Raw genomic sequence first — 9971 nt, forward strand, 5'->3', positions numbered from 1 at the left:
CATTTAAAATAAAACTAAAAAGATTGATATCAAAATTAATAAAAATGAATTTTAATGACTTTTATCTACCCAATAGTTACTCTTGTGTAATTAATTGTATTACAGAACAATGTTCTTTTTAGACACCATGCTGTATACTTTTTTTTCTTTGACCGAAAGAGGAATGTTCAGAAGATATTTGATTGTACATTGCACATGAGTGTGTAAGAAGTAATTGAAGACAGTTCAAATACAACTGGGTTAAAGTGTGCCTTTAACCTTTTGAGTCTGAATATGACAGGTATAATTCTGAGGCTACATACAAGAATGATAAGAATTTGTTGGACTACTATCCAGTCAGCAGGAGAATCACTGTTACCGGAGCTAAGGCTCACCTAAAGATAAATGATTAAATAGTTGTACAAGCCATCAAAAGCATGATGACAGCAAAAGCTGAGACACAGAACAAGCAAATAGAGACATGGATTTCTGTTGTGATAATTTACTAGACTGCAAGAGCTTAGGACATTAACAAGAAAGGAACTCTTCCTTGCCTTCTCTACCTCATGTAAACTACATGTAGCTTTCTGAGACAAATGAGAGATGGGAGGACATATGAGAAAAGCCTAGAGTAATGAAATCAGCTTGGAGTTACCAAGGGAAAAAAATATTTCAACTGGGAAACATTACATTGTCTAAAATGTTAGGACTGAGGTTACATTCAGTTGAGTGTCTGTGTATGTGTCTGCTGTCAACATCAATGACACAGTGAGGATACAGAGCAAGGTGAGACTGTGGGCAGTAAATAAAAGTAAAAGACTGGATCATTTCATTGATTTAAATTAAAGAGAAGCAAAAGTGTCGTGCATTAAAAAAAAATCACATTCACATCCTGATGTTCCATTCATCCTACATTTGCTCATGTTTCTTTTCTTAAAAATATGCATTAACAAAAGTTTAAAGTAACTTGTGAATAAAAAAGCTTCATTTTAGGATGTTTTAAGTTATTATTTTTAAATTGAAATGATTTATACAATATATTCTGATTATGGTTTCCTTCACTGACACCTCCCAGATCTCTGCTTCCCCACCTCCTCAAATCCATACCCTTTCTTCCTCACTCCCATTGAAAAAGAACCAAGAATCTAAAATAAGACAAGAAAGAAAAATTAATAAAATAAGATAAAGTAAAAGTTAACAAACCTGAACAGGAAAAAACAAACAAAGAGGATATAAAAAGAACTAAGAAAAATAAAAACAAGAAGCATATATAGGTACAAAGACATATATATTTGCACATACATAAATCCCGTAAACACATAAATCAGAAACTAAAGTGTAAATTTCTAGTTTTGTTGAAAACTAGGTTGTGTCATATGATGCTTTTCTCCAGACTGTTTTATGAGAGGATGTTTTTGTGGAAGCAGACACTGAGAGGATGTTTTACTGAGAACAGATACCTGGTGTTTTTCTGGAAGCCGATTGAAATGGCATTATGTTTTTCTGGAGAGGACACTTGAGAAGACAGGTAATGTTTGGAAACTCAACAGATAATGGACGATGCTCTGGCATTGGTCCACCTTGTTGTTCTTCCTTGGGCTTTGCTGATGCTGATCTTCACTGAGGATGCTCTAGCATCACTTTGCCTTGCTTTCTTTTCTGATCTTTTCTTCTTGTAACTTTGTTGAGAGAACCACACCAAGGAACTGGTAGTGTTCCAGATGCTTTTTTGCCATTTTAGAGGACTCTCAGACTTGTGCCAGTCAGCAGAGTGTCAAATTTACTTCTAAGTCGAGCTGTTGCTGCTGATTCATGTTTGATGTTTTGCTAGTGGACTGGACTGCTGGCAGTGAAGATTGGAATCCCCATGAACAACAACTTTTAAACAGATCCATCTTCCTTCCCCACCTTTGATCTGTGGGCTATAAGGGAGATTGAAGCATTTAAGAACCCTTTTTAAAGTAGGGTTTGAAAAAATATAAACCTACAGGAAACCATAAATTTAGAGAGACCTTTCAGAGCTTTAGTGTGGGGAGCCGACAGAAGGAGGCTATCATCCTTGCAACTATCTTGAGCCATATACCCTGACAAAAGACTTGATTACAATAGCCTACAACAGCTGAGCACACTCTGATACCATCTTGCTTTAGATACCCAGGATTTTCCTTTGGGTGTGTGAGACTTAAAGGTGTGTGACTTAAGGATGTGACTTAGAGATCAGATTTAGGGACAAGACCCAAGGGCATGACTTAAAGTTGTGACCTAAAGGCGTGGCTTAGAAGTGAGACATATAAAAGGTGAGAAGCAGACAGGAGAGATAATTAGTAGGCATTAGGCATTAGACAGTAGGTACTTGAGACTCTAGACAGGCAACTAGGGATTAGGCACTTAGCACTTGGAAGAAGTAACTTGGAACTTGGAGGCACTAGGGACTAGGAACTAGGGACTAGAAACTCAAGACTTGGGACTTGGAGAGAAGAGAGACTGAAGAATAAACAGGATTGAATCACACTCTGTCTGGTCTCCATTCCTTGAGTTCATCCTCACTCTCTCTCTTGCTGAACCCCAACCTGTGGACTGGAGCAGCGTGGGGCAGTGCGGGCTCTAACAATTTAGCCCCCAAGGCTTTTCGCAGTGCGGGTTCAAATACTGATAGAGCAGGCCGCAACATTTTTGGCCCCCAAGCATGGGGCATAGCGGTTCTCCACACTTTAATATCTAGCCTACAAGCTGCTGGGCATGTGATAAGTAAGGAACCTGGGGCACAGCTAGATCCAATTGAGTTGTGCTAGAAGCAGGAAAAATTACACTGTGCAGTGAAGTCCAAAAAGACTGTATCCTACATATTTTAAATATAGTTAAAATACATTATATATGTACTTCCTTTTAATAATTATATTTTACAAACTGATATATATCAGCCTCTAGAACATGCACTCATTTTCCAGAAACACTTGAAGAGTGGTTTGCCTCAGGGTACATGAAGGAATGATTTAATGAAAATATGGTTATTCATGATTATATAATGGCATGCAGTCCGAATACATTTCAGTGACATTGTTCACTGTCATTATTTTTGTCATTTGAAATGGGCCATCCATCATCTGTGAGTCATTTGATCTGTTCCTTCTCTCTTTGAATCTTTTAAATGAGGAAATAATATACTATCATGTCATATATTACATAAATGAGCATCCTTACAAACTTTGATCTAGCTTCTGACATTCACATTCTGTGTTTCTTCTATAGTATGGATTTAAGGGTGGCACGTCTTGTCCTATAACTCACATATAAATAAATAGTACAAAGAAACTACATGAAATCTCTTAATATTTATTATTGCAGTGTAACTATATTGTAAGACATCAGTTGGCTGTGGCTACCTACAGTTTCACCAGTGTTTAGCCATGGCCTGAGCCCAAGGAGACTCATGATAAATACACGAGTAAATGAACGAACAGCTGATCTACTAACAATGAAACTTATCAAGTGAAATGTCTATTCTGCAATATCTGTGCTATGTGTGCCTTTTATTATATCAAACTTAGCTTAGGTATTTACTATACACCTGAGTTTATGTTCGTACTTAACAGCCTCTGTCTAGCAACTTTCAACTTGTGTGCTTTCAGCACAAATGTGTTATCACTGAATCTATGTATTTCAAATGAGATTACTAATTATGTTTTCTCTGAATATAGGTAATATTTAAGAATAAGCAGAACCATTTTTATTTAAAATTTTTTGTTACTAAGATGGCTTAGTTGTAATTGTAGTACTTGGGAGACAAAAATGTGAACTACAAGTTCAAGGCAGGCCTGGGCTATACAGCAAGATTCTGTCAAAACATTAAAAAAAAATTGGCTTCCCATCAAATGCTTTATAGAATTACTTTGTATTTATATGGTTATGATAATAATGATTAATCAGTAAAGCAAAGCATTAGAGTCGGCATTATAATAAATCACACCTAGCTATGCTCTTTACCAAAATATTTTTATGCAATCTCACATACAGTAGAGCTAAACAAAATTTTACAGCAAATATAGTAAATTTCTGTAATGATGTTCTCAGTTATAGATTCTCACAATTCTGAATAAATAATCTCATAAATTTGATGTATATTGGCAATTCAAATCAGTATCCTAACATATGTAAGTACACAAATCTCCCATTCAATATAAGACCACTAAAATTACCAATGAGCCACTAAATCATATTATATCACATACATATACAAAATATCTATGTGTGTGAATTTAAACCCACTTTAAATTTCATGAGATTTTGTAGCTATATATTCCAGAGAACACCATTTCTTCACTTCTCATGAGTGCCTTCTGGTTAGTGGAGTCATGACAGTAACTGAACTTGACAAAGTCCATGTGTTGCCCAATGAAAGAAAGAAAAGGGAGGCCAGTCAGAGAAAGTGTAAACAGTATGCCTCATCAGGGCTGAGTTTGCAATTACACTTCAGTAAAGCAGAAAAACATGGGAAAACAGCCAGGATGATTCTGAAATGAGCCACTCTTTCTGTCTAAAATATAAACAACCTTTCAAATGGGATTTGAAAACAATTGTTTTATATCAAATCATGAGCCTAAGCAGGGTCTGTCAACAACAACTCACTCAAAACTATGTGATGTTTCATCTTTAAAGTGTTCATTAACTAAAGCAGTAACACCCACACTTCACAGAAATAAAATTGTAAAGTGATGTGTAAGTACTTAGTTATAGGCATTCTCTAAAATGGTTTATATACCATAAAGAAAATTTCAAAAACTCTATGTTAGAAAGCATTTTATTGCTTAAACTTCTCTGTGTAATAATGAGTTGTGCACATTTCAAGTCAATAAAAGAGAAAATTTTCTTCACCAAATGTGTTTCACCCCCTAGAACTCTATTTTTTCTGTCACAAACTGTCTTAATGTAAATAGTAACTGTACATTTTTTATGAAATATTTATGTATGTCTCAGTCCAGATACAAGCATGGAACATAGTTTTAACTGCTTGATAGAATATTTTGTTATATTAACTAACTATGCTGTATGTTAATACCTACAAAATTTTTATGAAGCAGCATTTGTAAAACTTAGATTAGGATAGTCCATGACAAACTTAAAAAGCTGTCATACCTGGTGACAACTTGCAGGATAATTCATCACAGGAAATGAAATCAACCAACTGCAGCCCAAGGGACAATGCATTAATGTCCTGGAGATGGACTTTGGACAAGAGAATTATGTAAGATTGTACTGGCCAAAACACGAAAGCCAGAGTGGGTGGGGGAAGATGGCAGACAGCCACAGCAATGAGCATTTTAGTCATAGTGTCAGACAATCCTTTTAAGAATCTCCTGAATTTTGTGAAACAGTCTTCCTTTTCTGTCTTTCCCATCATTGATTCACGTATGTCCTCCTTATTGCTCATAAAGGCATTAGAAGTTATTTCAAGCTTGACTTGTTACCCTTCAGTTCCCCTGCATTGAAGATAGTGTAATTCTGAGGCTGATTTTATGGAAATATGTTACATTATGGCCAGCAAGATTCCTCTATTGCAGCTCAGGCTGTAAATAAAGTGACAATACATAATCCTTTCATTATTTCAACCCATATGTGTCTCTAATTTCTTAATATTCATCACCAAGTAAGCTATTATAACCCAGAGATAGCATGAATTTGGGTTATTTGTTCGTCCTGCAAAGTCAGTACATGCATGGCCTGCTTACATGATAAACAAGCACTAATCACTTCTCAAATTTTGCTTAATATCAACATTCAATGTTCTTTCTCATTAGGAAGACAAATAAAATTATCATATAATGTTTCCATAAATCCCCCGAATTGAGGCTAATAACAAGAATTGTGACTCACTGACTAAATAATTCATAACATAAATATTATTGAATTTGGTCAAATTCTCATCTCAGCGTACTCAAATGGTAAACTAACTAACCAAATTTTGCTTGTCGTGTGTCTTAGAATTATTATGTGATGTATGAAATATGGATATTACATTCCTTAAATGCTATATATTTTAAACATATGTAAATATATGTGTCACGTTTTCATGTACAGAATTATCCTTTATGTAAAATGTTCTATGTGATTAAAACTTCTGTTTTTTAATAGATTGAAGGGAAACCATGTTTAACTTGTCCAATCAACTGAACATTATAATCTTTCATGGTACACGTGTAGGATTTATGGTAGTAAGAGTGAGAGTTATTCTTTATAAGCTTATGTATTTAAACATCTGATATCCTACTAGTAACAATCTTTTGGGGGAGGTTTTAGAAGCTGTATCCTTGGTGGACTGAGTACATCACTGGACATTGAATTTGAGTCCTTACAGCCTCAGCTCACATCAAGCTCCCTCACTGGCTGCTATTTCCTGTGTATGGTAGAGAAAAGGATCTCACAGCTTTCTGTTACAACTGCCTATTGCTATAATACCACTCAATTATGAACTCTTCCACTGAAACTATAGCCAAACAAACTCTTTCTTTTATAAGTTGCTTTAGTCATGATGTTTTATTACAACAGCAAAAGTCACAAATATTACATCGCTTGCTGTCTTACAGTGTGGCTTCTTAGGAGGTAAGTCTACTGCTGCTGTCCATAAAACAGACCATACATCATATGTCATACATGTTTTTATCTCGATGAGGCATATAATGTTTGTTCCTCTGTTCTTTGATCTTCATGAATTCAGATTAATCATACTATGCATAGTTCTTTCTTCAACTTTGTTGAAGATCTATAACCATGGATGCATATTCTTAATCCAAATACATTTATTTAATCTCTCTCTCTCTCTCTCTCTCTCTCTCTCTCTCTCTCTCTCTCTCTCTCTTTCTCTCTCTCTTCTGTCTCCCTCCCTCCCTTTCTCCATCCCTCCCTATTGTTGTGGGTATGGAAAGATGGGGGACATCTGTCTCATTTTCTCTCTGTGAGTGGAGGCACACATGAGCATGGCAGATGCTTGACATTCAGAGGACACATTATACAGCTGAATTGTCTCCTCCCACCATGTTGTCCCCGGATAAAACTAAGTCATCCTAGTTGACAGTAGACCTTTTATCCACCGATCCAGTTGCTATTTCTCTGTTATGTATGTGGTGTGGGTGTGTATGTGTGTGGGTGTGTATGTGCACACATGATTGCGTGCACGCATTGTATGTGGTGTGTGTGTGTGTGTATGTGTGCATGTGTGTGTATGTGTGCGCACACACATGCTTGCATGTATGCATTGTATGTGTTATGTGTGTGCATGCACATGCTTGCATGTGTGCATTGTGTGTATGTGCATATTTATGTGTGTCCTTCTTTTGTTGTAGGACACAGTCTTTATAAATGTCTAGTATTTATCAATAACCTATTTATTGTTTAATAACTGTATACATATACATTTATATGTATACTATATATAAGTATAGTATACATGTACATACATAACCTGTATATATGTAGATATATGTACATAATATATTACATAATGTGTATATATTTTACATATATGTATATACATATAATAAATGTACATATATTATACACACACACACATTTAAATGATTTTAATCAAGTCTATTCTGCTTTCCCTCCTCTCCTACTCCTCTATCTTCCATCACTTTCTTCTCTCAACTTCTGGGGAATACTTATTTAAACTCCTTGAATAGACTTAATGCTGTTGCATGGGAATGAACATCGGACCATCAGCTGAACAATGGGTAGATTCTAAGGGTTTAATCCCTGGAGAAAACTGATTCTCCCACCACCTGCAACCATCTAACCTTAATCTTGCTCCAGATAGAGCAGAACTTCATGCTCCTTTCTCTTCACCCGTGCTATGATTTTGGCTAACTTAACCTTGGGAATGTCTTTTGCAAGCAGTTGTATGTTTTCTGATTTTTTTAGAATTGTTTGTTTTAGCCATTTTGATAATGTACACAGAAATACATGTTTAATTTATCTTAAAACAACTACATATGCCATTATTTGATAATAATTCATACTTAATGAATTATATGCTTATATGCCTATTAACCATCTGTATGTCCTAATAACACATAAAATATCTTTTAATCTCAATTCTATGTTTTTTTCTGGTGTAATTGTAGATGCAGAACAGTGCCATACATGGTTTAATATTTTAAAACCTTGAATTTACTGTGATCAATGTTCTTGCTAACTATGAATATACATTCAAGGTACATTTCTTCTTTTTTCTCTCCTGCTCATGTGCATTCTTGTTCTCCTTTTCCAGTTATAACTTACATTGCAACTTTAAAGAGATATTTTGATCCATAGCTATGTGATCTAAGCTCTTTATTACAGTCCAATGATTTATGAATTGATTTTTTAATCAGTAGCAGCAGCTCTTGAATTGGGGAAGACCAACTCTTAAGTTTTGCCCCAAGAATAATTTTGCTATTACAATCGTTTACTTTTTAACAACAACAAAAGAAATTAGAGTGACCTTTACAAAATCTATGAGAAAAATATATAAGAAAACAAAAAATATTATTTCATTATACCTGTTTGTACATAAGTAGTAGAAGAATTGATATCCTTCTTGTGTTAGCTCCCAGTTCATGAGTACATGCCATTCCATTTGATTTAGTTTGACTTCATACAGGAAGTTTGAAAATTTAATTTAGTTCTCTGCACATTTTTGATAGACAGGAATTTCAGTAGCTATAATTTGTAAGATATTTTATTACTAGGGTTTATTGACAGTATACATAATTAAATTTAATTTTGCATTAATCTTATTTACAGCTCATACACCAAATTCATTTATTAGTTCTAGCAAGTTTTAAAAAATAGGTTTCTTGAGATTTTTCTTCCCTGAATCCATGTCACATATAGAGCTTTCAGTTCTGGCTTTTGTGTTTGTTTGGCTGACTTTTCCCTTCTCCATTAGGCATTATATTTCTAGAGTTATACTGTGTAACAGTCTAGAAAGGAGTCTACTTTGTCTGTCTGTCTGTCTGTCTGTTTGTTTGTTTACTTTTCCTGGGTCTAATATTAAGTAGTATCTACATGGATGCTATCATTTCACTACTTCCTCCCTAGGTTAATATTTTATTTTGTTTTTATTTTTTTGAAACTGGAACTTGCCTCTCTGTAATTCCCCAACAATGAGATTTTAGGGGTAAGACACTTTATGCAGCTCATTTCCAACATTTTATTATTAATGACATTATTTATCATGTTGGATTGCCATACTGACAACAATGGCAAAAACAGAGACCATACACTAAGCATATTAAATAACAGGAGTTAATTTTCTTACACTTAGAAAAGCAGGAAGTTCTGGATCAAGGTATCATATCATTCAGTTTCTGGTGATGTTAACATTGAAAAGTACAGTGTCTAGTATTAATACTCTTCTGTTGATTAATATTAATTAATAGTAACTAATTTATTTTTGATATGTAATACATTTTACTTTTTTTTCTTTGAAGCCACTATTACAAAGACCTATCTATTTATGTTTCTAGTGCCTAAAGAGTTTTATTTTACTTTTCTGTTATTTTTTATGGTGTTTCTATTGTAGTTAGGGAACATATACCTTGAACTAAAGTTAGCTCAAATTAACTTTTTCTCAGTTGGAATTTTAGTAAAATTTAAACTATTAGCCTAGGATACATCATGTAAGCACACAGTCCCTTCATTTGAATGACTCAGATAATCATATGAACAAGTTGAAGTTATATTAAGATAAGACATTTTATACAACCATTATATTCTAAATTTTTATAAATATCGTAAATCATTAGTTAGTAAATGAATCAATATCCCTTCCAGTTACATAGTTTTCTGGCTTATTTAATTTTATTCACATTTTATTAATCATTTTTCTCTGTAAATCTATAAGGACAATAATTTATTTTGTTCCTCTAAGGCCAATTTTTCTGTTGATGAATTTTGAAAATTTATAGAAGTGTTTAAAGTGACACAGTTAACTTCTCTATAAAGACAAAAAAAAA

General features: G+C 34.1%; 1 long non-coding RNA gene across 2 annotated transcripts in view; it reads right to left on the reverse strand.

The window, feature by feature from the left end:
* The window catches only part of LOC143435081 (uncharacterized), a 37001-nt gene extending 31808 nt beyond the window's left edge, over nucleotides 1-5193 (reverse strand). Inside the window, exons 1-3 of one of the 2 annotated variants that reach the window (XR_013105061.1) lie at nucleotides 5113-5193; nucleotides 4246-4341; nucleotides 1440-1901 (exon numbers count right to left, since the gene is read on the reverse strand). This is a non-coding gene — a long non-coding RNA (uncharacterized LOC143435081). Of the gene's footprint in view, nucleotides 1-29; nucleotides 1902-4245; nucleotides 4342-5112 lie in introns of those variants that run through there. The other variant, XR_013105060.1, reaches the window with a different exon arrangement.
* Nucleotides 5194-9971: the final 4778 nt, after the last annotated feature.

The sequence above is a fragment of the Arvicanthis niloticus genome, chromosome 19 (genome assembly GCF_011762505.2).
Source record: "Arvicanthis niloticus isolate mArvNil1 chromosome 19, mArvNil1.pat.X, whole genome shotgun sequence".
Taxonomy (NCBI): Eukaryota; Metazoa; Chordata; class Mammalia; order Rodentia; family Muridae; genus Arvicanthis; species Arvicanthis niloticus.